At 40.9% G+C, this 26,515-nt stretch overlaps 1 long non-coding RNA gene across 1 annotated transcript; it reads left to right on the top strand.

Annotated features, from left to right (window-relative positions):
• The first annotated feature begins 3,225 nt into the window (after positions 1-3,225).
• LOC103887261 lies at positions 3,226-24,727 on the top strand. The gene is made up of 2 exons (XR_002524151.2): positions 3,226-4,350; positions 24,049-24,727. It is a non-coding gene; the product is annotated as an uncharacterized LOC103887261 (long non-coding RNA).
• Positions 24,728-26,515: the final 1,788 nt, after the last annotated feature.

Below are 26,515 nucleotides of genomic sequence, written 5' to 3'. Positions count from 1 at the left end.
CACACGCCCTGTGAGGGGCACAAGGGAACCTCTTCCGTTTCACTCTCACTACGTAGACACACATACAAGGTAACTACCAAAGATAATACATAGAATAATTTGCTTCACTGTAGTAATCACTTGTTTTCATATATATACACACACATATATACACATATACACATATATATACATATATACACACATATATACATATATACACATATATACATATATACACATATATACACATATATATGTGTGTGTATATATATACAAAAACATTATGTTGTGTACCTTAAATATATACACTGAAAGTACATAGTCTTGGCTGCCGGGGTCTCCAGGGTTGGTTGTCTAGATTATTGTCCAGCCTATGGAGGGGAGAGTTCATGCCCTTTCTCTGCAAGTCTTTTCACAGAAACTAAAACCTCACCAAATCTCATTCAGGGGCCAGGCCACGTCTGCCATTTGACACAGGAGACGAGCCTGATTGTGTCCCATGGATAAAGTTTTGTGGGTGCTGTTTAAAGCTATGGGTCTCTTTTGTCCTCAGCAGAAACGGTTTTTCATTGTTTTCATATACCTCTAAGATGTTAAAAATACTTGAATATTTACACTAATTTTCAAACTTCTTTATGTTTTATATTAACACTCTCCACAAAAATAACACGTGTACATAATATATAAACATTATCTATCTTAGATGAAACCATTTAGATAGAACAAAAAATGTGTTCTAGACTAAATTTGTCCTCTGAACAAATTTTCCACCAGCTCTAGTCATTGCTGCATTTGGGATTCTCGTCATCCAAGGACTGGGTTTTACTACATGAAGATGCTCCTGTTGATATAAACTACTCAATGCAAACGTTTACCTGCGTGTCAGCACGCAGCCTCCCCAACTCGAACAACTCTTCACGGCCACGCGGTTACAACACACACTTTGGCCGAGGACCCACTTATTTTCTGATATTGTTTCACCATGATCCTGGGGCAGCGCGTTCGCGCGAGGTGAGAGGCGCCCTCTGCGGTACCGGATGTGCAGCGGCTCAGAAGGACTGTGCAGGGGAGCGCTGGGTGATTGATCACAGCCAGTTTTCTTTATCAATGCTGGGAACGCGGGGGTGAGGTGAGTCTGTCCCAGCTTGTACTCTGGTTTCTGAGCTGTAGAATCCAACAGGAAGATCCCTTTCCCACCAGCTAAGCATAGACCTGAGATTTCCCCCTGCTTGACTTCCAGTGGGGACTTTGCTGTGCTGAGCCAGCTGCCTCAGGCTGTGTGGTCCTTGTCATTTATTTATTTATTTGTCATCAGCTTGGTACTTTTCGATGAAATGGTTTTGCTCGTTGTTGAAAATTTAAATGCAAAAACCAAATCCATTTTCCAGTCGTGGGAAATCTTCATCATCTGATGCCATTATTTCTCAAGTGTGCTAGGCAGCTGTGTTCTTGTTAGCTTTTACTTTTCTATGAGCATCATACTTAAACCGCGCACATTTACCTGCCTATGTTTCCATGTTGAATTTGTATATTTTGGATGCCAGGGTGACAAATGAATCACTTATGCCCAGAAATGAAGCAAGCCTTTTTTTTTTCTTCTTCTTCTGTTTTTTTGAGACGGAGTCTCTCTCTGTCGCCCAGGCTGGAGTGCGGTGGCGCGATCTCGGCTCACTGCAAGCTCCGCCTCCCGGGTTCACGCAGTTCTCCTGCCTCAGCCTCCCGAGTAGCTGGGACCACAGGCGCCCACCACCGCGCCCGGCTAGTTTTTTTTTTTTTTTTGTATTTTTAGTAGAGACGGGGTTTCACCGTGATAGCCAGGATGGTCTTGATCTCCTGACCTCGTGATCCGCCCGCCTCGGCCTCCCAAAGTGCTGGGATTACAGGCGTGAGCCACCGCGCCCGGCTGAAGCAGGCTTTTTGACCTCCCTGTAAGAACAGCATGGCGCACGGGCCTGGCATGTGAAAGCCCCGCATAGCCCGTGCTTTGTTGATCTGTTTTTTTCCGCTTCAGCAGGGCTCCGTGAAGTGACAACCACATCCCTCAAATTCTCTCTTGACTGTGTTTTTATTTTCATATGTCATACTTCTTACCTAGGCCTTCATATCGCAGTCATCTAAACTGAGAACAGATCAAGGCAGTGGATCACCAAAGGTAAAAACTAACTAGGCAAAGCCAAGAAAGAGAAGCAATTTGAAAACTCAGAGAATTCAAATTGTTACTCCTTCTTCACTTTGTCCACCTTTGCTTTTCTTGACCGTTCTTTGGTTTGTGCCTTAATATCTCATGCTTCCCGGTTGTAAGATGTAATTAAACAAAATTTAAAAAAAATAGTGTGCCGAGACATTTCCTTTAAAGTGATTAAATCTGAGCAACATTAACTAAATGCTTTAATAGTTATAATTTTATAAATTCACTTTGTCTTAGAAAATCCATGTGGCTTCCTGCTGGACAGAGTGTGGCCCCTGGAATAGCAAGAGGAGGACCCATGTTGTGTAATTATGAACAGGGCAGAGCCCCTTCCCTATTTCCTCTGTGAACCAGTCTAAACATGTTTTTATAAATATTTTAAAAATATTTTAATAATTTAATTTTTAGTTTTTACTTTTTTGATACAGGGTCTCACTGTGACGCCCAGGTAGGAGTGCAGTGGTGTGGCCTCAGCTCACTGGAACCTCTGCTTCCTGAGTTCAAGAGATTCTCCTGCCTCAGCCTCTCGAGTAGCTGGGACTACAGGCATGAGCCACCACACCTGGCTACTTTTTGTATTTTTAGCAGAGAGAGGGTTTCACCATGTTGGCTGGCCTGGTTTTGAACCCCTCACCTCAAGTGATCCCTCTGCCTCGGCCTCTCTAAGTGCTGGGATTACATGCATGAGCCCCCATGCCCGGCCAAAAAGGACTGCTGCTGAAAATACAGGATTATAGTTGCCAAACGGTTGAAAGAGGGTTCAGTGAACTACAAATTTAGTCGGAAAGGTCGGAAAACTCAGAGTGCACAGATTTGGGGTCCCTCAGGTCAAGAGCAAGTGGAGCCTGGGCACAGAGGCTCATGCTTGTAATCCCAGCATTTAGGGAGGCTGAGGCAGGTGGATCACGAGGTCAGGAGTTCAAGACCAGCCTGGCCTACATGGTGAAACCCCGTCGCTAGTAAAAATACAAAAATTAGCCGGGTGTGGTGGCGCACACCTGCAGTTCCAGCTATTCAGCTTCTGAGGCAGGAGAATTGCTTGAACTTATGAGGCAGAGATTGCAGTGAGCCGAGATTGCGCCACTGCACTCCAGCTTGGGCGACAGAGCGAGACTGTGTCTCAAACAAACAAACAAACAAACAAAACCAAAAAGCAAGTGGACGCCCCCTTGAGTGTATCCCCATTTCTTCGTGAGGGCAAGGGGCCCAGGGCGGCCTCCCCCGCGGGGCTAGAAATACATCTGCTGGGCCTTTCCACCCACTCCAGAGAACCTCCTGGCTACCTGGCAGCTTCACTTCCCTCCTTAAAGCCTCCACAGTCCACCCTACTCATTTTAAAGGCCTTACCATGTGAAGAAAGGTCTTTTGGGTCCCGAAGGAGCACTGCTTTCTTTTTTATCTGAGAAACATCTGTCATGTGGGAAGCCTCAGGTGGCACCTCAGGCCTGGAAGGAGGCAGCCTCCCCAGTAGCCAGGGGCACAGGACCATTTTAGGAGGATTTCTCTGCAGCAAAAGGGGAATGTAAGGAAGCTTATTTTCGGTTGAAGTTTGATTTGGTTTTGCCATCTGAATGTTTTTATTATTTGGAAATGTCATTTAATGGCAGGAGCCTATTTTCTGAATACACTGGTCAGCTCGGACTTCACTCGCTTGCAACTGATTTGCATTTCTATCCTCCTGGACCACAGTCTACAGATGGATTAACCGAGAATAGCCAGTTTGGGATGATTTTAGGGCTTCTTGGGTGCCAGCCCACTGGTGCTAGGACTTTTCCCAAAAAAAGAGATAACAAAGAGGGCTGGATGATATGGTTCTTATCTGAGAAAAAGGATATCCATCTTTAAATGAAATATGGCACAAGACAAGTTCTATGGAGAAACTCAAACGTGGCTTAAAATTATCTGCTGGGAGGACCATGAGCTCATGAGATGACAGGAAGGATTGAGGGTAAAAAATAACTCATTTTTAAAGTCCTTATGTAGGTCATAGCATACTTTGATGTGGGAGGGACAGAAATGAAATAGTGCAGATAAACCTTATGTGAGTTCACCCTTGGCAGGAACAGGATCATGTTCTAACGATGAGAAGCCACGCTATTACCAGCGGGTTGGAAGATGAATAAAGGCACCGTCGAGGCCTCTAATGGACTAAACCTGCATGTTCAGCACCCGAATACAAAGTAAGAAAAAGGAAGCATATTCTACTAAGTTCTTGTATGTTTCCCTTTGTTTTATTTTACATACAATTCTCCTATAAAACATCAGTGTAATTTATTTTTGTGTTAATTTAATAATAACATTTTTAAACCTAATATTTTAATTGCAAAAGACAGATGTAGAAATACTGATAAACATAATAATACTTTTAAAAATCCTATTTGCCATCTTTCCATCCAAAACCATTTACCTTGACCACTTATTAGTACATCTCCCCAGACAACTTTCTATATATTATGCACATACATAAAATGGTAGCAAATCCTTGAATAACAGCTTTTTTATTGTATACCATAAATATATGTATATTGCCTGTGTGATTCTATGTTTGGGCTCTCTATTCTATTCCATTGATCTATTCATTTATTCTTTCACCAATACCACAGTCTTCATTACTGTAGCTTTATAATAAGTCTTGAAGTCAAACAGCAAGTGCTTTTGACTTTGTTCTTCTTCAACACTCTTTTGGCAATGCTGGGTGTTTTATCCTTCCATATAACCTTTAGAATGAATTTGTTGACATCTAAAAATTAACTTGCTGGCATTTTGACTGGGAACATATTGAATCTATAGATCAAGTTGAGAACAGCTGACATCTTAACAACATTGAGTCTTCTTATCCACACATGTGGAATATTTCTCCAATTATTTACATCTTCTTTGATGTCTTTTATCTGAGTTTTCTACTTATAGCTCTTCTACATATTTTCATTAGATTTATACTTAAGTGTCATTTTTGGGTGCTAATATAAGTGATGTTGTGTTTCTAATTTTAAATTTTAATTGTTCATTACTGGTATATGGCAAGCAATTGACTTTTGTATATTTCCTTTGTACCTTACAACCTTGGTACAATCACTGATTCATTTCAGTTTTCTGTAGTTGCTGATTTTTTTTTTTTTTTTAAACAGAGATAACCATGTCATCTATGAACAAAGAGAGGCTTATTTGTTCCTTTCCAATCTGTATAACTTTTTATTTTTATTTTTTGTTAGTTTTATTAGCTAGAACTTTCATTTTGATGTTAAATAGAAATTTCGAGAGCCTATACCCTTGCCTTGTTTCTGATCCTAGCAGGAAAGCATTCAATTCTTCATTATTTATTAAGAGGAGAGCTGTAGGTTTTAGTAGATGTTCTATGTCAGGTTGAGGAAGTTCTTCTTTACAGCTAGTTTGCTGAGGTGTTTTATCATGAATGGGTATTGGAATTTTTCAAATTCTTTTTCACTTGATTATATGATTTTTCTTCTTTAGACTGTTGAAGTGGTAGATTATGTTAATTGCTTTTTGAATGTTGAGCCAACCTTTCATACCTGAGAAAAATATTATTTGTTTATTTGAAATGATAATAGCTGAGAATTTTTCTTTTTCTTTTTTTTTTCTTTTTTCTTTTTTCTTTTTTTTTTTTTTTTTGAGACGGAGTCTCTCTCTGTTGCCCAGGCTGGAGTGCACTGGCCGGATCTCAGCTCACTGCAAGCTCCGCCTCTTGGTTTCAAGCGATTTTAATGCCTTAGCCTCCCGAGCAACTGGGGCTACAGGCACCTGCCACCATGCCCGGCTACTTTTTTGTATTTTTTAGTAGAGACGGGTTTTCACCGTGTTAGCCAGGATGGTCTCCATCTCCTGGCCTCGTGATCTGCCCGTCTTGGCCTCCCAAAGTGCTGGGATTACAGGCTTGAGCCACCGAGAAAATTTCCCAGCCGAGAATTTTTCAAAATTAATGACTGACACTGGCAGGACACAGTGGCTCATGTCTGTAGTCCCAGTGCTTTGGGAGGTTGAGGTGGGATGCTTCAGGCCAAGAGTTCAAGACCAGCCTGGGCAACATAGCAAGACCTCATCTCAATAAGAAATAAAACAAAAAGGCTGGGCACGGTGGCTCATGCCTGTAATCCCAGCACTTTGGGAGGCCGAGGAGCGGATCATGAGGTCATGAGATCGAGATCATCCTGGCCAACATGGTGAAACCCTATCTCTACTAAAAGTACAAAAATTAGCTGGGCATGATGGTGCGCACCTGTAGTCCCAGCTACTCGGGAGGCTGAGGCAGAAGAATCACTTGAACCCGGGAGATGAAGGTAGCAGTGAGCTGAGATCATGCTGCTGCACTCCAACCTGGGTGACAGAGTGAGACTCCGTCTCAAAATAGCTAAATAAATAAAATAAAAGGAATAAAACAAAAAATTAGCCAGGTGCCAGAGGGCACTCTTGGCCTTTAATTTTAATTACTATGGAAACAGAGGTGGGTGAACTTCCCTTAAGATTGAGGTAAATAGTGAGCCATGTTGGCACGACTGTGCTCCAGCCTGCACGACAGAGCAAAACCCTGTCTTTAAAAACAAACAAACAAACAAAAAATGATTGACTCTAAACCACAAACCCAAACAGTCCTGACTCCAATGTGTCAGCTTATTCTCCTGGGTTTCTGCCACAAGTGAACTGCTACTCTCTCTGAGTATCTACCCCTCTTTCCAGTTTTGGGCGCAGCAGTCCGCGCTGTGACTGCAATTCTCTGATGGATAGAAGCAGAGTTGTTGATTTTCAGTTTGATCAGTTTTTTCTTGGTCTGAAGGTGGAAGTGAGATCTTTTAAGGTCTTTACATGTCAGACCATGTTGTTATTTTTCAAAAAATAAATCCAAAATTAATAATTTTTTTTTTTTTTTTTTTGAGATGGAGTCTGGCTCTGTTGACCAGGCTGGAGTGCAGCAGCACGATCTCAGCTCACTACAACCTCCACCTACTGAGTTCAAGCAATTCTCCTGCCTCAGTTTCTGGAGTAGCTAAGACTACAGGCACACGCCGGCATGCCCAGCTAATTTTTTGTATTTTAGTAGAGATGCGGTTTCACTGTGTTGCCCAGGCCAGTCTTGAACTCCTGAGCTCAGGCAATCCGCCCACCTCAGCCTCCCAAAGTGCTGGGATCAAAGGCGTGAACCACCACGCCCAGTCAAATATTTTTAAGTATGTCAAATATGAATTATATATAGACTTAATATTCAGTGTAGTAGCATCATTTTTAATTCTATTTGCTGCTAAAGTCAACTGCAATAAAACCGTATAAGCAAAGTCCTTGAGTTTTTTGGCTCACTAAAGTGAAGACTGAAGACCCATATCACTATGTATGACAAAAGACCAAAATAAAACAAAAAGCTTATTAGGTATAATCACCAAGTTTTGTTTTTTTGAGCTTTCCTAGAAAAAAATGTCTTTTTTTTTTAGGTTTTTGAATAATTGCTGAGCAAAGAACTATAAAGGAGTGATGCTTTTTGTTTTGCCTTTTATTTCACTCGTTTCATGAAGTTGAAGAGCTTTAGCCTATGAATAATGAAAATGCACCTGAATTCTTATTATGACATCAATTGTCTCCTACTCTGCTCCTATACAGTGTAGATGAATAATGTGCAAAGAGCTACTTCCTTATCCTATACAATTATAAATTTTAAATTGCTACTGTATAGAAATTCTGTTACATTGTACTCTTAGTATTTGCTAATTTTTTTTTCTTTTCTTCAGAGCTTTTCTCCCATTATGGAAAAACTAATTTATTTTACTTAATTCTTAACACATACACACACACATATATACACACATATATATGTGCATCTGTGTGTATATGTGTGTGTCTGTGTGTGTGTCTATATGTGTGTCTGTATGTGTGTATATGTATACTATATATGTGCATATATATATGTGTGTGCATATATATGCATGTGTATGTCTGTATGTTTTAAGAATTAAATAAGCTAGTTTTTTCCATTGTGTGTGTGTGTGTGTGTGTGTGTAAAACACATCATTTGATCTAGAAAATTGTTTGGCTAAAATCTTCTATGTGAAATAGTGACTTTCATACTTGCAAGAAACAGTCATACTTTCTGCTACTGCTATTTGGGGGAGCTTAGGAAAAATGACATATTTATGGGTCAAAGATTTAAAAACGCAAGTCTTCCCAATGTACAGCCTACAGACTTTTCCATTAACAATGAAAGTAAGGACTGCTACCATTTATTAAATTTCTGCCATATGTGGGGACGATACACACATGACATTCTTATTCCCACAACGTTCACCTTGTGGCAGGAATCTATATGCTGCTTAAATAAAGAAGAAAGCATACTGAGAGAAAACTCCCCAAGTCAGTAAATAACAAAGCTGGAACTAAGACCTGGGACTGTTTTGGTTTTTTTAATAAAACGTTTTCAAAGTGGAGGTGAGATTTGCATATCATAAAATTAATCATTGTAAAGTGTACAATTCCGTGCATATAGTATGTCCACAACTTTGTGCAATAACCACTTTCAATGAAGTTCCAAAACATTTAATTACTCCAAAAGGTAACACATATCCATGAAGCAGTCACTCCCCATTCTCGTCTTCCTTCAATCCCTGGCAACCACAAATCTGCTGTGTATCTGTGTGGATTTACCTGCCATGACATTTCATATAAATAGATTCATACGATCCATGACCTTCATGCCTGACTGACCCTTTTCTGACCAATCACAAATTCCATGTTGTTTCTTTGATAATATTCTGCCCTGGGCATTTTCTTGCTCACCAACTTTAAAAACAAAATGTTGGGCTGGGTGCACGGGCTCACGCCCATAATCCCAGCACTTTAGGAGGCCGAGATGGGCGGATCATTTGAGGTCAGGAGTGCAAGACCAACTGGACAACATGGTGAAACCCCGTCTCTAGTGAAAAATACAAAAATTAGCCAGGCATGGTGGCATGTACCTGTAATCCCAGCTACTCAGGAGGCTGAGGCAGGAGAATCGCTTGAACCCAGGAGGTGGAGGTTGCAGTGAACCAAGATTGTGCCACTGCACTCCAGCCTGGGTGACAGAGCAAGACTCCGTCTCAAAAAACAAAACAAGCAAACAAAAATGTTGCTTTTAAAAATAATGAATAGCTTTCAAATGATACTTATAAAATGCATGTTAAGCAATAAGTATAATGGTACAAGAAATACCTGTGTACCTGAGTCAGTTTAAGAACATGCCAGTGTGCGTATGTGCCCAGACATACGTCACTGTTGAAGGCCCTGCAGGCACTTCCTCTAACCTGCCCCACCCCGCCCGTGCGACCATTCTCCTGAATGCTTATCTATAATTCCCTCCCTTTCTTCAGGTTTCTGTGCATATTTCTGTGTTTTTTATTGAGTTCTGCATATTTTGAAATTTATATAAATGGAATCATACCGGGTGAGATGCATCTACATTGTTGTGTGTCTCTCCGATTCTCTTCTTTTCACTGATGACTAATAGTCTATGAAATGATTGTACTAAAGGCCAGGCACAGTAATCCTGGCACTTTGGGAGGCTGAGATGGGCAGATCACCTGAGGTCAGGAGTTTGAGACCAGCCTGGCCAACATGGTGAAAACCTGTCTCTACTAAAACTACAAAAATTAGCTGGACGTGGTGGCACATGCCTGTAGTCCCAGCTACTCAGAGGCTGAGACATGAGAATCGCTTGAACCCAGGAGGCGGAGGTTGCAGTGAGCAGAGGTCGCACCACTGTACTCCAACCTGGGCTCAAAAGGAAAAAAAAAAAAAAAAGGATTCTACTGAACTGTCTCAATCCATTTTTGTGTTGACAGGCATTTGAGTTATTTCCAGCTATGTCCTTATTATGAACGTTGGTATGAATATGCATATGTACATATATATGTATATTCTGGGAGACGAGGTGGAAGGTAGAGTTTTTTTCTGGAGTTTATACATAAAAATGAAATTTCTGGGTGACAGAGAATGCACAATTTCAGCTTTACTGGATAATGCTGATTTTCCAAAATAGTCGTAGAAATTTATACTCTTACCAGTTTTAGAAAAATGTTCCAATCACTACATATCCTCATCAGTACTAGATATTTTCAGACTTAAAAAAATGGTTGCCAATCCACTGGATTAGAACATGCATCTCATCTAGTTTTTAATTTGCTTTTCCCAGGTTACTACTGGTGGTAGGATTTTTTTTCATGTGTTCATTGGTTATTTGCATTTCCTCTTCTGTGAAATTACTCTTTATTGCTATTTTTCTATTGGGTACTTGAATTTCTCCTGTTGATCTATGTATTGAAAATAATCATGTCTTGCTTTGTGCTTGTGTTTTCATTGTTTTTATGATATCTTGATTAGCCTCATTTTCAAATGCACTGTAACCTAAATTATTTTAGCATAATAGGTTGTGGTTTAATTTATCTTCTTTATAATTTGCAATTTTCCATCTCCTATTAAAACATGCTTTCCTACCCTGTGAGCATAGACCTATTTTTACATTATTTTCTGAAATTTCTAAATTTGTCTTTAACATTTACGTCTTTAGGGGTTTGATGCAGTAATCTCATTTCATTTATTGAAAAGTCCATTCTTCCTTTACTGACCTACAAAGTGAGCTCTACTGTATGTTTTATTCAGCTCTCTATTTACCTGGTTAGATATAAATATATAAATTTCTCAGCTCTGTATTGTGCTCCATTTATAAATTTATTTGTTCCTCTGTCATATACATTATGGCATTTTCCTTTTTTATTTATTTTTTTCTTTCTGAGTTTTTTCATTTTTCTTTTTTTGAAAAACTTCCTTTTTAGCACCTTCTTCACCCCATTCTACTCCACCCTTGGGAAAAATATTGTAAAGTAGTTAATCCACATAATATTGCTGGTATGTGCTTTTGCATAATGTGTATTTTGCTTTATGCAAATCCATTTTAAATTTAAGTGAACGGTATCATGTTTTATACCTCGTTCTGTTCCTTATCCTTTTTTTCTTCCCTAAGCATGGTGTTTTTAAGACTCATCTATTTAATAATGTGCAGAGAGGATCTGCTGGTCCCAACATAAATAATACTCCACAGGGCACTGCCCCATGTTTCACCTGTCTGCCTGACCCACAGGCAATGCTGGAGCAAGCACCCATGAACACGTTCCCTTACTGACCTGCATCAGAATTTCCATAGCGTAAATGTGTACAAGGGTACCTGCACATGCTTGGGTAAGGTTTGCACATGCTTAGCCTGACTAGGGTGTGCCAGGTTGTTCTTTAGCATGGCTGTTCCAGTCTACAAGCGCACCCCCAGTGAATGGGGCCTTCATCTCCCCTACATCTGTGGTACTTGGCATTGCCTAGCTTTTCAAGCTTAGCCAGTCCATATGTAGAATGTGATATTATATTATTTAAATTAGCATCGTTCTGTTTTCTAAATAAAGCTTTTGAACATTGATTCATTGTCTTTCAGTTTCCTTTTCTACAAATAGTCACTTCATATCCTTTGCATATAGTATTAGTTTGTTCTTACATCACTACAAAGAACTACCTGGGACTGAGTAATCTATAAAGAAAAGAGGTTTAATTGACTCACAGTTCCTCATGGCTGGAGGGTCCCAGGAAACATAATAATCATGGTGGAAGGCGAAAGGGAAGCGAGCACATCTTACCATGGTGGAACAGGAGAGAGAGAGAAAAGGGAGAAGCATTATACACTTTTAAACAACTAAATCTCATGGGAGCTCATTCAATATCATGAGAACAGCAAAGGGGAAGTCCACCCCCATGATTCAGTCACCTCCCACCAGGCCTCTCTTCCAACACATGGGAATTACAATTTGACATGAGATTTGGAGGCCGGGCGCGGTGGCTCAAGCCTGTAATCCCAGCACTTTGGGAGGCCGAGACGGGCGGATCACGAGGTCAGGAGATCGAGACCATCCTGGCTAACACGGTGAAACCCCGTCTCTACTAAAAAATACAAAAAACTAGCGGGGCGAGGTGGCGGGCGCCTGTAGTCCCAGCTACTTGGGAGGCTGAGGCAGGAGAATGGCGTGAACCCGGGAGGCGGAGCTTGCAGTGAGCTGAGATCCGGCCACTGCACTCCAGCCTGGGCGACAGAGCGAGACTCCGTCTCAAAAAAAAAAAAAAAAAAAAAAGACATGAGATTTGGGTGGGGACACAGAACCAAGTCATATATATATATATATAATGTACATGTTGTATATGTACAACCAAACCATATATATAATGTACGTGTTATATATGCATATGTATATATAAAGCCTGATTTTCCGTACTAGAGGTTGCTGTCTTTTCCTTCTTTATTTACAGAAAATTCTTCTAAACACTAGAATGTAAATATTATTTTTATTTATTTGACCGATGAAAATATATTCCCTTATTTTTGTAGCTACTAGATTTCTTTACAGTGTTCTTCATTTTGAGGAATGCAATTCATCAGAATCATGCTTTTCCAAGATATTTTGTTTGCTTTGTTTTTGTTTATAAAACAATCCTTTCCTGACCCTAAATCACATGATATTCTGCTACTTTTATTTTCTGCTTTTATGGTATTCTCGGTAATTTCTCCAGATCTACTGTCTAGTTCACTCTTTAGCTTTTTCCCAATACAATGATAAGCCTGTTCATTGAATTTCTCATTTCAATTAGCATGGGAAAGTTTAATTTTTAAAAACCTCCTGATTATTTTCAGGTCACTTTTTATGCGTCCCTATTTAATTAAACATAGTGAAATGCCTGTTTGTATTCAATGTGTAATATTTCCATATCGAAATATTTTTGCTGGTTAGTTCCTGCAGTTGTTGTTGTTGTTGTTGTTGTTGTTGTTGTTTTCCTTGCTGGCACTTGTTTGTGGATCTAGAACTTGTTTCCTTGCGTGATAAGAGACCTTTGCAACTTTATCCGTAGCTGTCCTTTGAGTCTCCGGTTCAGGGTATGGAGGACTCACATTTCTGCCAAGTGCCTGGGTTCACTGCCAGCCCTGGACAAGTTTGACCAAATGACTAGCCTCATGTTTAGCGGAGTTCCCAAGCTGCATAAACTCAGACTACACGTTTCCATGAGGATCAGCTTGTGGTCTGAATTTCTCAGAAGACATCATTTTTCTTCCCCTACTCGGAATCAGGGTTCCTTGGCCTTCCTAGGTTTGGAGAAAATTTATCAACAGTTCATCTTTGTGCAGAGAGCCTTATTTTCATGAAAAAGTTGTCTTAGCAGACACTCTCTCAGGGGTGAGGGAGGGGTGCTGTCACCAGCCAGGGGACACCAGAGCCCAGGCTGACTGCGTTCAATAAGGCCTCAGGGTGCTGCAGGCTGGGAGCTCTGCTTCTGGCCCTGAAATCCTGCTCACATGTCCTGCTCAGTCTCCCATTGTCTCCCTAACTTGCTATTTATTTATTTTTTTTTTAATGAATTGATGATGTAAAATATCTGATTCAGAATTTGACTTCTATTTCATGGTCGAATTAGTTAGGGGCCCAACATGTCTTCACTTCAGTTTACCTACTTCACACAGTTTACCTACCTATAGAAAAGGTATAAATCCTTTGTTTTTTGGTATAAAATCTCAGGGTCTCCATGGCGTGGCAGTGCTGTGGCACTCTGAACTTGCGGTTATTAACATTCCACCCGCACTGTTGTGTCAAACTGCCTGGCCTCGCCTTTCTCTCTTCGATGTTTTAAATTCGTCACTCGCAGGGTGCTTTTCCCTTCATGCTGTCATTGTGATTTTGATTTCACTCAACTCAGCAGGCGTGCACAATCACCAGGTGGCAGCTCCCCGTTCCAGCACAACTGTGTCCATCATCTTCCTCATCCTCTGGGTACCAGAACAAGCCCTTCTTATTCCACAAAGCCTTCTCTGCCAACTTGGAGCCACTTCGGACTCACAGCTTTGAACTCTTCTGGAGTGGACTGAGTTACTGACATCCCTGATTCAGATGATGAAACTCCTTATCCGGTTTTCTTACCAGATTGTTACCTACTCGAGAGCAGCAATCATTATCTGCTTTTTTGGTGGCTTCACTTCAGCATCCTATACACTGTTGGTTCAATAAGTATTTGATATCTGTGGAACACATTTCTAATGTTAAATGATCTTGTTTTAGACTCGAGATAACACCATCTCTTTTGTTTTATTGCATGACAATATCACATACATTTTAAGAGCTCTAAACAGAGTTGCGGATATCCTATTCATCTTTGATTTGCACCCCTCTTTTGGAGATCACCACTTAGATTCTTGGCTCATGAATCTGTTCAATGAGTATAAATGATTGAGTCTCTTAACTCCCAGAAGGGTTAACTAGAAAATTAGTCCTCAACTTGAAACTTCAATTATGTACGTAAAATCTATGCACCCTCCTCATTAAGCACTTTTGTCAGCTGAAGCTAGTCTTCAATTTAATAATTTTATTAGTATTCTAAAATTGTAGCAGGAAAGATTAATTTTAGTAATAATTAGAAAATTGAGCATTAAGTTATTTTTTTCCAACAGCGTTGTCTTCATACCGTTATATTTCACTGTGTTTTAGCAAGGCAGTACATGTGCAAACGGAAAAGAATTTATTTGTGTGTGACCTAACTAATGCATTTTTAAACAGAATGTACAGTTTTGTAAAAACACTAGAATTCCTGTTTTATTAACTAAGCTCCAAGTAATGCTAGCCTCACCAAAAAAGAAAAAGAAAAAAGAAAAAATCATGTCTATTCTGCTAGAGCTACCGTCTTCTAACTTTCTCCTCAGCTTATATGAAGCATAGACAGCAACAGGAATTGAACAGAAACCATTAAGGATATGGAAAGTATATCTTTCCAGTGAGATTTGCTCTGCACACAATATACACGTCAGGCCCTGCATGATGTATGCTTTCTGTCTGGCCTTCCCCCAACCCCCACCCTTTTCTTACCCTTTTCTTCCTTGTCACCCCAGCAGCTGAGCAGCCGTGTCTTCTGAGCTGGTGCATAGGTCGGCTTTGGCGTGAACTCCGTCTACCTGCATCATCCCTGCACATAGCAGGATGCCTTCCTCATGCCATTCTGATCACACTATTGGCTCATTCCTCTTTGTTCAAATTGCAAATGTGAGGCAATTGGGGTGCTAGAATCCTGAAGGTCAGATGCTACATAGGTCTCATCGTTGGATGTGGTCCTGCCCCATTTATGGGGTCAAAGTGTCAACATTTTAGGTATGTGTACCTCAAAGCGGAAGGAGACTGGAACTCTAGGTTAAGCTGCATGTCAGCTGTGTAGTGTCATTCAGGATTCATCGCGAGGTGAGTCATTGCAGGAAGCAGCGAAACCATGGAGGCAAGGAATATTTCAAAGGCCCAAGGACAATTTAAACATCAACAAACATTGTGTCTGGACCCAATGGGATATGGAGCTTGTTGTCAGGTGACATGGAGCTTGTCAGGTGACATGAGGAATCTTGTGTCTATGATGGAATCTGTCACTAGGTAGTGGAGAGAGAGAGCCAGCTTCCAAAAGGCCAAAAAGGGTACAAGGAAAAGGAGAGGTGTGGTTGAGTAGTTAAAGAAAGTTGTGAAGATTTTTCTAAGGGAGTGAGAGTTTGACTTCTCTGCTGCCATTATTAACAACACCTTTTCCATGGAAGTTTCTGTGCTCTGGTCTTCTAGAGGAACAAGAATCCAAGCTGAATATATATATATTTTTTTGAGACAGGGTCTCACTCTGTTGTCCAGGCTGGAGTGCAGTGGCATGATCTTGGCTCACTGCAACCTCCACCTCCTGGGTTCAAGCTATTCTTATACTTCAGCCTCTGGAGTAACTAGGACTACAGGCGCCCGCCACCACTCCTGGCTAATTTTTGTAGTTTTAGTAGAGACAGGTTTTTGCACGTTGGCTAGGCTGGTTTCAAACTCCTGGCCTCAGGTGATCCATCCGCCTTGGCCTCCCAAAGTGGTGGGATTACAGGCATGAGCCACCATGCCCTGCCCAAGCTGAATTTTTGTATGTTTTATTGGAAATGTAGAAACATTCCATTCACACTTAATTAGTCCATTTGGAAAATATTGATTAGAATTTCCCATTTTCTAAAAAGTATTTTTCAACTAGTACTCCAATCACTGTTACTAACATCATCTCTACAAAATCAGTCAGTCTCCTTTAAGCTTTATGTTATGAGCGATGTCAGTTTGATTACTTAAAAAACAATTAAAATGAGTTGTAATTTTATATCAGACTTTGAGCCATATATGGATTGATGAATGTTCTTAAGTCATCATACTTTAAAATTCAACCAAACAGGTAATTATCATATACCATCAAATATAATTATAGGTGCTCATCTCCATAAAACCCTACAACTTAATATCACATATTAGCAGTTAATCATATAGTTTAAATGGGTCTATGATGCATTTTTATGAACTCTCTAATCTGCATCAGTGAAGAATACACACAGCACATGAGAAAAAAGGTTAAATGAATGCTCAAGGAAAAAAGGATATATTTTTAAATATTTACACTTCTGAAAGGAAGCGTGTTCTAATTCAGGATCCTTGACTAAGAGTTAAGAATCAGATCAACGCAGCCCATTCTGGGAGGTGACACCCAGAGAAACCACTCCCATTATTACACTTGCCTCCAAGGACGGCCAGACCAATAGACTATGTCCCCACCCCAAGTTCTCATTATTTCCCCTGCCAATGAACAATGCATTTAACAGCAAATACACTTTGAGGATTTTTTGGGTTGGTTTCTATTGACTTAGCCCTGACAACTCACTAATACCAAGCTTCATGACACAACCCTTTTATTCCCAGGAATTGTAAGTGGTTCCATCTGCAAATTCTTCAGAAGAATTCTTGTGCATTGATATTACCTCCTGTGATCTTGTATCACCTCTATTGAACTGTGAAATGCTGATGGTAGCTTGTCAAAGTGACTATACTTCTTCACCTATCCTTCTATTCGGTGTGAAGGCTATTCCTGTCTTACAATTTTTAATTGTTTAACAGAAAGTTTGATATATAAAAACAAGAAAAGGAGCCGCTTTGATAGTTTTAAAAGCCTAGGCTGAAATGATGCATTACAAAGTATATAGATTCTGTACTCCAGATAAGGTGGAGTTTAGAGGCAGTGGTAGAAACGTTTGCTCCTTGATGGGGAAGGTAATAAACTCCTGCTCTCACTGGAGAATTGACCGTGAGGCGGGGTCACGAATCTTCAGGGGAGAGGAGAGCGGTGTGGCCCTTGTCTAGGTCTCCATTTATACCTGAAGATGGAGCGGAATACACACTCCAGATGCCTGGAACACCATTGTGTGGGTGTGTGGGTCACAGCTCTGAGGGATACACACTCCAGATGACTGGAAGTCCATAGCCTGGGAAGCGCAGGTCACACCCCGAGGGAAAAGGCTTAAGGATGAACATCTGCAGAAGGAGGGGACAAGGATGGGAGGCAGCAGGGTCATTGGGCTTTCCAGGACTCAATCAAAAGGTTTCCAGGTCATTTCTGGCACAGCTGTCGGTGGTTACAGGAAACAATTTGGATCCCAGGCTCCTAGAGATGAACAGCTTTATGGTGAGCTCAGCTCTGAGTGTGGACGCGTTGCCATCCCAGGGGTTTCTGTCTCAGAAGAAACGGAAATCTGGTGAAAGGATGGCCAGGCTGGCAAGAAACCAGTGGTTTAGCTAGAAAAGGAATTTGCTACTGTTGCCAGCCAAGGCTTTGTTTGTTTTGGTGAACAGATATTGCTCTGAGTGAAATATCCATTTCTGGCATCTATGAAAAATTGGTTATGGTTCCTTGTTTTATTTATATCATTACATTTTTTAAATGAAGGATTTAATTTGCTTTTGCTCCTATTTGTTGCTGACATTGCTCAGTTCTCCAAATGGCTGCTGTCTTTCCTCTAGTACTTAGTCTGCCATCCAGAAGCAATGCAACAACACCCAAGAAACTTCAGTTATTGTACTGGTAACTATAACACAAAGATTAACAAACAGGACAGGAAGGGGGAGAAGGCAGTCAGGTAGGAAGTAGACAGTCTAACACTGAGAGAGCACTCCCCAACATAGGCACTGTGTGGAAGTTTTACCCAAATGATGCTTCATTTAATTTTCACCAAAAGAGAGCGAGGTCCTTCCCCATCTGAGGGACAGGCCTCTGACACCCATCTCCATAGCTGTAATCCCACAGGTTGGCCATGGCTGAGTAGGTCAGGGACAGACACCTCCTGGAAGCTGGGCTATCGTCTTCTCACTCTTTGATTTGGAATTCAGTCTTTATCATTGAAGGGTTAGAACTGTAATAGACAAACAATTGGGAACTAAGAGGCTGTCGGATCCTGTTATATGAATTAGCAAAATAGGACATCAGATGGATAGATGGAGAGAGACAGAAAGAGAGATGGATAGATGGATGGATTGAGAGATGAGAGATGACAGCTAGAGGACGGGAAAGAGGAGAGAAGGAAGAAAGAAAGGACACGAGAGAAAGAAAAAGAGAGAGAGAGCAACTTACAGAAAGAAATGTGCATGGGAAGCAGAGCCCTGGTTCCAGTTTCTTCCTGTAGCTCCCCTGCATTCCTATTCCTTGGTTCCATGAGACACCCCTAAGTCCTTACAACAAACTCTCATTCTAAGCTAAAAGTTTGTTTTTGTTGTCTGCACACAAAGACTCCTAACTAATGATACAGTGAACAGAATGACTGAACTCTGTGTAATATGATAACCTGATAACACTTTTAAGATCGATTAGAATGGGACCAAACTAAAGGCAAAACACCCGAGCACAGTGAAGCCCTATACAGTCATTAACATTCTCCTGACTTAGAGCCCGTGATAATTAGGGAGTGACTTGAAGCAGTTTCCTTCACTCTGTGAGCCATGCATGCAAATGAGGGTTACAGGAGAGGAATGCAGACCTGGAGCCCACCTGCATTCATGAACAATTGATGAGGCCATGACAGGTCACTCTGATCTGCCCACAGCCCCTAGCTGCTGCTAGTAGACTTGTAGGATCCTATAATTTAGGCTTCTCCTTAATTCAAATGAACTGTGACTTTTTTGTGCCCTTCTCTGTTCCTGTTATGTGGAAGCAATTTCATCTCTTGGTCATTTATGCATTTTAAGATTTGATAGCCACCCTGGTGGCTCACGCCTGTAATCCCAACACTTTGGGAAGCCGAAGTGGCCGGATCACAAGGTCAGGAGATAGAGACCATCCTGGCCAACATGGTGAAACCCTGTCTGTACTAAAAATACAAAAAAAAAAAAAAAAAAAATAGCTGGCATGGTGGCACGTACCTGAAATCCCAGCTACTCAGGAGGCTGAGGCAGGAGAATTGCTTGAACCAGGGAGTTGGAGGTTGCAGTGAGCTGAGATTGCACCGCTGCATTGCAGCCTGGTGACAGAGTGAGACTCCATCTCAAAAAAAAAAAAAAAAAAAAAAGATTTGATAGCAACCCTTTAGAGGTCGACATGAGAAATAAGTGAATTAGTATTTAAAAGACCATAGAATGCCTGGTCCATAGTAAGCAAGTAAAAGTCTATTCACTGCCTATACAATAGCCACATGTTTCTCTCCATTTCCCAGCCCACTGAGCCTTAGGTGGGGGCATATGACAATTTCTGGCCAATGTGCTGTGAATGCAAGTGACATGTGCTACTTGTGGGCTGAACCCAAGGGGAATTTTAACATGAGTCTGGGTTTACTCTGCACGTTTGGCCCCTGTTTGATCAGTGTCTTCATGGCCTCCTGCTCTGGAAGGTGCAACAAAACACTTGAGGGATAGAGCTGAGCCTTCCTCTACATGTTGCAAAGGTAGAATGTGTGAAACAAAGTCTTGATCCTGTTGAGCCCCTAGGGTTTAAGGATCTTGTGATAGCACAGAATCATCTCTCAAATCAAGAAATAAACATACTGTCTCATGAGCTTGCAGTCTATTTACAAGACTGAGACAGGGCAAACATTTTCTTAAGAAACAAAAAGGTAAAATCGCATCTACAAACCTTGCAGCTTTCTACAAATTCTCCTCCCCTGGAATTCTCCGCCTTCCTCCTTTCTTGATGTCCTTACACAACATGAAGGAGTGAATTGTCCTGTAACACACATTCATGATGAAGGCATGGGATCCTACAGATCGGGGTTTCTTCCTGCCTTGGCCCATCCTGTTTGACCTGGGACAGTCTATGCAAATTATCTGCACTTCCAGATTCTCACCTGGGCATAGAGAGGAAGAAAGCTACTGTCTCAGTGTTGGAAAATTAAGCAGAGGAACACAGGGGCACCACGGTGCCTGAAATGTGCCATCGGTGTTAGCTATGATGACGAGATGATGAGTAAGCAGATCCACTAACACGAAATTGGCAAGCATGAGCCCGAGGCAATGGTGCAGGTGTTGAGTCAAATTTGCCTCCTAGGACATTCCTGTAACTGTTACTCGGGGACATTCCTGGATGGACAGAGCTCAAACTTGGGCTTTAGTTGTAGAATGTTTTGTGTCTGCCAGTGTGTATGCTTCTGACTCTTATTAGGGAAAGCTAGTGAAAGCAAGGGACTGTTTAATTATCTACTTTGTAATTCACTGTGGTACTAGCAGTGTCTTGCCTAAGGAAGGCTTTACATTTTCTTTAGGCAGCAAATGCAGAATTAGTTCATACACAAAAGGTGTTTTTTAAAAATATTCTGTACAGGATTTGTGATTTTCCTTCGTGACTTGATATAATCCACCTGCTTGTCCCTTAAGAAGGGAGAGTTGAGAGAGGCAGCAGGTCCAACTGGCTTTGCCTGCCTCTCAATGAATATCATTTCTGGCTGTGCAGAGAGGAATTTCAAGATTTATGGGTGTGCTGAGAAAAAATGGTAGAAATCTGCCTGCTGGGAAGCAAGAACTCAGCAAAGTCCCAGATGTCCTAGGGCAGGCAGTGAAGCCCAAGTCCGGGGGCGGGGAAAGGCTTGAGTCTTGCTGATAAACCAGCTCCTCGTGTTTTAGTGGGCGAGGTCTGCTCATTTGTAAGAAGAGAGTGGCTGGACTTGTTGCTAAAATAAAGGCTATCACTATCCTACAAAACCTTCTTTTTTTCTCTCCTGAAACTAGAAGAGTGATGGGGCATGACATTGCTTCAACTGGTCAAAGGGTTATGTGGGTGAGTTACAAAGTCAAAGTGTATGCCAAACAGGTGTCAACATGAAGTAAGCCAGAAGTTCAGGCCCTTGCTTCCAATTAGTTTATAATTGCAGAACAATTTAAAGCAGTGTATTCCTTAAGTTCCAAAAGCCACTGAAATCAGTGGTGAAAATGTATGTTCATCACTGAGTTGGTAGCAGAGAAACTGAGGCAAAGCAAACCAGGACAGAGGCTGTCCTTCTCCTCTTTGGTGCCCAGAAACAGAACTCTCCATTATCTGAAGCTGGCTTCATTTGCTGAGGAAGCCACTACTCCATTTCTAGATAATCCTAGAGGTCTTTTATTTTTTATTTATTTCAATTATTAATTATGATTATTATTGATGAAAGACAGATTATGCTTCTCTTTTCAATTTTGCACTCTAGATTTCTATATGTTTTTTCTTTTTAAATCTTTTTTCTCTTCTTGGATCTTTTTTTCTTCTGTATAGCTGTTCTTCCTGGTGGATTTCCTCAACATAAGTTCCAAACATTCTCTTGATTATTTTTTATATCATGCTTTTAATTTCTAAGTGCTATTTTTTGGTCTCCAGATATTTCATTTGTATATAATATGATGCCCATATTCTTGCTTCACAGATACAATATTTTTTTATCCCCAAGTATATTAATAATTTTTCTTTGCTTGTATGCTTGGAAATTTTCTTCTCCTTGCATAATCGTATTTCTTTCAAGTGATTTTCTTTTGTTATTGTTTGCAATTTTGTTTTTGTTTCGGATTCAATTGCTTTCATGTTAGAGGCTTTTCTCAAATATTAAGTGGTTCCTTGTTTTATGACCATAATTAAATAAATAATTAGCTAAATATTTCCTCACATCCAGGTTTGGATTCTATTTCTCTGGGTCAGTAGTTACTGTCATACATCTGCTTTGTAGCTTTTAAAAGTGTACTGACAGAATTAGAAAAAAAATCTTAAAATTCACATGGACTCAAAAAAGAGCCTGAATAGCCAAAGCAACCCCAATCAAAAAGACCAAAGCTGGAGACATTACATGACCTGACTTTAAATTATACTACAAGGCTATAGCAACTAAAACAGTGTGGTGCTGTTATAAAAACAGACACACGGATCAGTGAAACAGAATAGAGAAGCAAGAATAAAGTCACATACCCAACTGATCTTCAACAAAGTCAACAAAAATGTACATTGGGGAAATGGCATCCTATTCAATAAATGGTGCTTGGAAACTTAGATAGCCACATGCAGATGAATGAAAGTAGACTCAGACCTCCTATCACATACATAAATTAACTCAAGATAAATTAAAGACTTAAATATCAGACTTCCAGGAGACAACCTAGAAAAAACTATTGTGAACATTGGCCTAGACAAAGAATTTATGACCATGTCTTCAAAAGCAAATGCAACAAAACAAAAATAGACAAATGGGACTTAATTAAAGTAAACACAGCAAAAAAAAAAAAAAAAAAAAAAATCAATAGATAAACATAAAACTGCAAAATGAGGAAACATATTTGCAAATTATACATCCAACAAAGGTCTAATCTAATCTCCAGAATTTACAAGGAACTCAACTCCACAAGAAAAAAGCAAACAACCTGATTAAAAATTGGGCAAAGGGTATGAACAGACATTTTTCAAAAGAAGACATTCATGTAGTCAACAAACTTATGAAGAAAAGCTCAACATCACTAATCATCAGATAAATGCATATTAAAGCCACAATTGTGACACCGTCTTACACCAGTCATAAGGGCTATTCTTAAAAATTTCTAAAACCAATGTTGGCAAAATGTGGAGCAAAACAAACCCTTAGACACCATTAGTGGGAATGTAAATTAGGATAACCTTTATGGGAAACAGCCATGAGATTTCTCAAAGAATTAAAAGTAGAACTACATTCATTTCCGTGACTTTACTCCTGGGTATCTACCCAAAGGGAAAGAAGTAACTATATAAAAAAGAGAGCTGCCATCGTGTGTTCACTGCAGCACTGTTCACAATAGCAAAGACAGGAAATTGACCTACATGTCCACTACTGGAGAACTGGATAAAGAAAATGTGGTGTATATATATCATGGAATACTACTGAGCCATGAAAAGAATGAAATTATCTTTTGTAGCAACAGGGATGGAACTGGAGGCCATTGTCCTAGGTGAAATAACTCAGAAATAAAGTCAAATACTACATGTTCTCACACTTAAGTGGTAGCTAAACAGTGGGTACACATGCACCTACAGGGTGGAATAATAGACACTGGAGACTCTAAAATGTAGAAGGCTTTGGGGAGTGTGAGTTTAAAAATTACCTACCGAGTACAGCATTAACTACTTGGGTAACGGGTACAATGAAAGCCCAGGCTTCATTGCTGCACAGTGAAAAATGTCTGTTCATGTCCTTGCCCAATTTTAAATCAGGTTGTTTGCTTTTTTCTTGTGGAGTTGAGTTCCTTGTAGATTCTAGAGATTAGATTGGACCTTTGTTGGATGCATAGTTTCCAAATATGTTTTTCTATTCTTCAGATTTATGTTTTCTCTAAACCTGCGGGTTCATGTTTTCTCTGCGGGTTTATGTTGTGCATAACCACCGTGTTTTCTTTTTAAGATTTTTTTTGGAAGAAATCTGCACTTGTACCCCCTAAATCTATACAAATTTAACAATGTTTTTTAAGTGTGCCAATGTTTTTACTTTTCGAATTTTTTTTTAAAGTGTGATGATGTTTTTACCTTTTGCATTATCCCTTTCATTACAGGTTTGTGTCTTTAACAAAATCCCTTTGGAATTGTTTATTTTGCTTCAGAAGAGAGAAAAAGTCGACACCTGCTTCCTTCTGCCATCATCGTCAGGAAGTGTCCTCTTGCTCATCTCCTGTCCAGTGATGCCTTCTTGCTGTGCCCCCCGGAATGGCTCTAACCGATTTTACCAGCCCTTTCCATATCACTGCACCCAGTGGAAACGTCTTCTCATCAACCTCCTCAAGTGTGGCCATGTTATCTCCTTCCTGAGACACTTTCCTCTGGAGATTGCCCTGCTGTGATAGCCTAGTCATCGTCATCCCAGACACTCACAGTACCCTGTCCCCGAACCAAATCAGAGCACTTTGACACAAGGCAGCCTCCAGGCAGGGGTCACCTTGGGATTGTCAGATCCATGTCACTCCAACAGAGCCTCTTCCTTCCCTCTCACTGGTTTCTGCCAATGGAGGGGGGCCAGGCGCCACACTCACACTCCTTGAATCTGAGTCAACCACCACGCAGGATTTAAGAAAAATATGCTTACCAGATGATGCTGGCCAGGCGCGGTGGCTCACACCTGTAGTCCCAGTAATTTGGGAGGCCAAGGCGGGTGGATCACTTGAGGTCAGGAGTTGGAGACCTGCCTGGCCAACATGGTGAAACTCTCCCTCTGCTAAAAAACAAACTGCCTCTTCAGAAACAAACAAACAAAAATAGCCAGGCATGGTGGTGTGCTCCTGTAATCCCAGTTGCTGGGGAGGCTGAGGTGGGAGAGTGGCTGGAACCTGGGAGGCGGAGGTTGCAGTCAGCCGAGATCGCACCACTACAGTCCAGCCTGGTGACACAGCGAGACCATCTCAAAACAAAACAAAACAAACAAAGAAACAACAACAAAAAAAATGGAGAGATGATGCTGCACGCTTGGCATTGCTATTTCAAAAGAGTGATCATTCTACATCCGTTCTTAGCAAAACCTGCTGTTTTTTGCAAACCCCTATAAATTATTGTATGTGCCTCATAAACTGCTGTAGAATTTTTTCCAGGCTCAACAGCAGAATTTCTCCTTGAAAATCAGGAAAACAGCCAGTCTGTGGCACGTCTTCTTTTCATGAAGAATCGTCAGTTTCCTGCACACGTGGAGGTTCCTGAGGCAGCACAGGGCCTTGTGTTCATGGAAACATTGAAGTGCACGCCCTGATCCAGCCCATCTGAACAGGTTAACCTCACCTCTCCAAACAGGGGAGGTTATTCTCTCTGATGAAGAAGATTTAAAAACCGTGGAGCAGAGCAATTTTGTTTTCTGTCTGCCCCATGTCACCTTCACGCCTTGCCCAAAATGATTTTGTCAAACACCCAGTGAAAACAACAAGTTTGTTTTTCTGTTTGTGCATGTGCCGTTAAGCTTTCTGACAGGCTTCGCATATTCTGCACTTAAACTTTCTAGAAAATGTTCCTACAAGTCCATGTGCCTTTGAATATGTCCATGGTTAGATTAAATTTATGGAAACCCCGCTTATATACACTGGTATTTTAAAATATATCTCCCCATCCATTCTCTCTCATTTTTGGTTTTTTATATGTTGGGTTGTTTTAAGCCTTGTTATTTATAATCTCGTGAGTTAATCTTTCCATTTTTAAGGTGGTAGAACCACTTTCATAGAGAATAATTGCATCATGACAAAAGTTGCTGCTTGCTCAGAAGTGACAGAGCATGAATTTAAAGTTAGGCCTGTCTGACTCCAGAGCTGGCGTGTGTAGACACTGATGGCAAAACGCAGACACATGTGTCCTCTCTCTGCCTTGATGTGGCTTGGACATTGGGATTATAGCAGGCTGTCAAGGTTGAGAACCACTGGACTGGAGCAGCTCAGGCCACCTGACAGCTGAGGGTTGGAGGAGGACAACCAACATTACTCCACAGACCTCCACGTGGGCCTGAGTTGCAACCTTACACCCATAGAAGGTAAGACAGGGAGATGAGGGACCCCAGCCTTGAGAGGAATGAGTGACAGCAGCTTCAGCTGACCCCTGCTCAGCTTCTTCTGTTACCATAGACATGACTTGGGTTTAGAAATAAGTGTCCCCTCAGACTTGAGTTCAGCAGATGGTGTGAGGGAGACAGAGAAATATGGAATAAGAAGGGGAACAGACAGCGGCCAGGACTGCAGGCTGCTGCTGGGCCCTAGAATACAAAGTTCGGGTTGTTTTTTTGGTGATCCAGGAGCAGAAGTCTCAAAGTAGAAGGAAAGTTAAACCAATGTGCAGCCAATCAGGATGCTATTCAAAGAAGACTTGCTAAACAGTAGTGTCTAGGTTTTCATTGTTCTTCCTCCCACTTGTTTTTAGAAGCTGCAAGACCACACAAATTCTGGGTGGACCAAAGAATTCTTATCCTCAAAGGGAGAGAGAACATTATTGGCTTTGCCAGTTCTTTAGTGCACAGATCAAAGACTCCAAGGACAGCCGGGTGTGGTGGCTCATGCC

The sequence above is a fragment of the Papio anubis genome, chromosome 11 (assembly GCF_008728515.1).
Source record: "Papio anubis isolate 15944 chromosome 11, Panubis1.0, whole genome shotgun sequence".
Taxonomy (NCBI): domain Eukaryota; kingdom Metazoa; phylum Chordata; class Mammalia; order Primates; family Cercopithecidae; genus Papio; species Papio anubis.
This window is presented reverse-complemented; position numbering and strand designations above follow the sequence as displayed.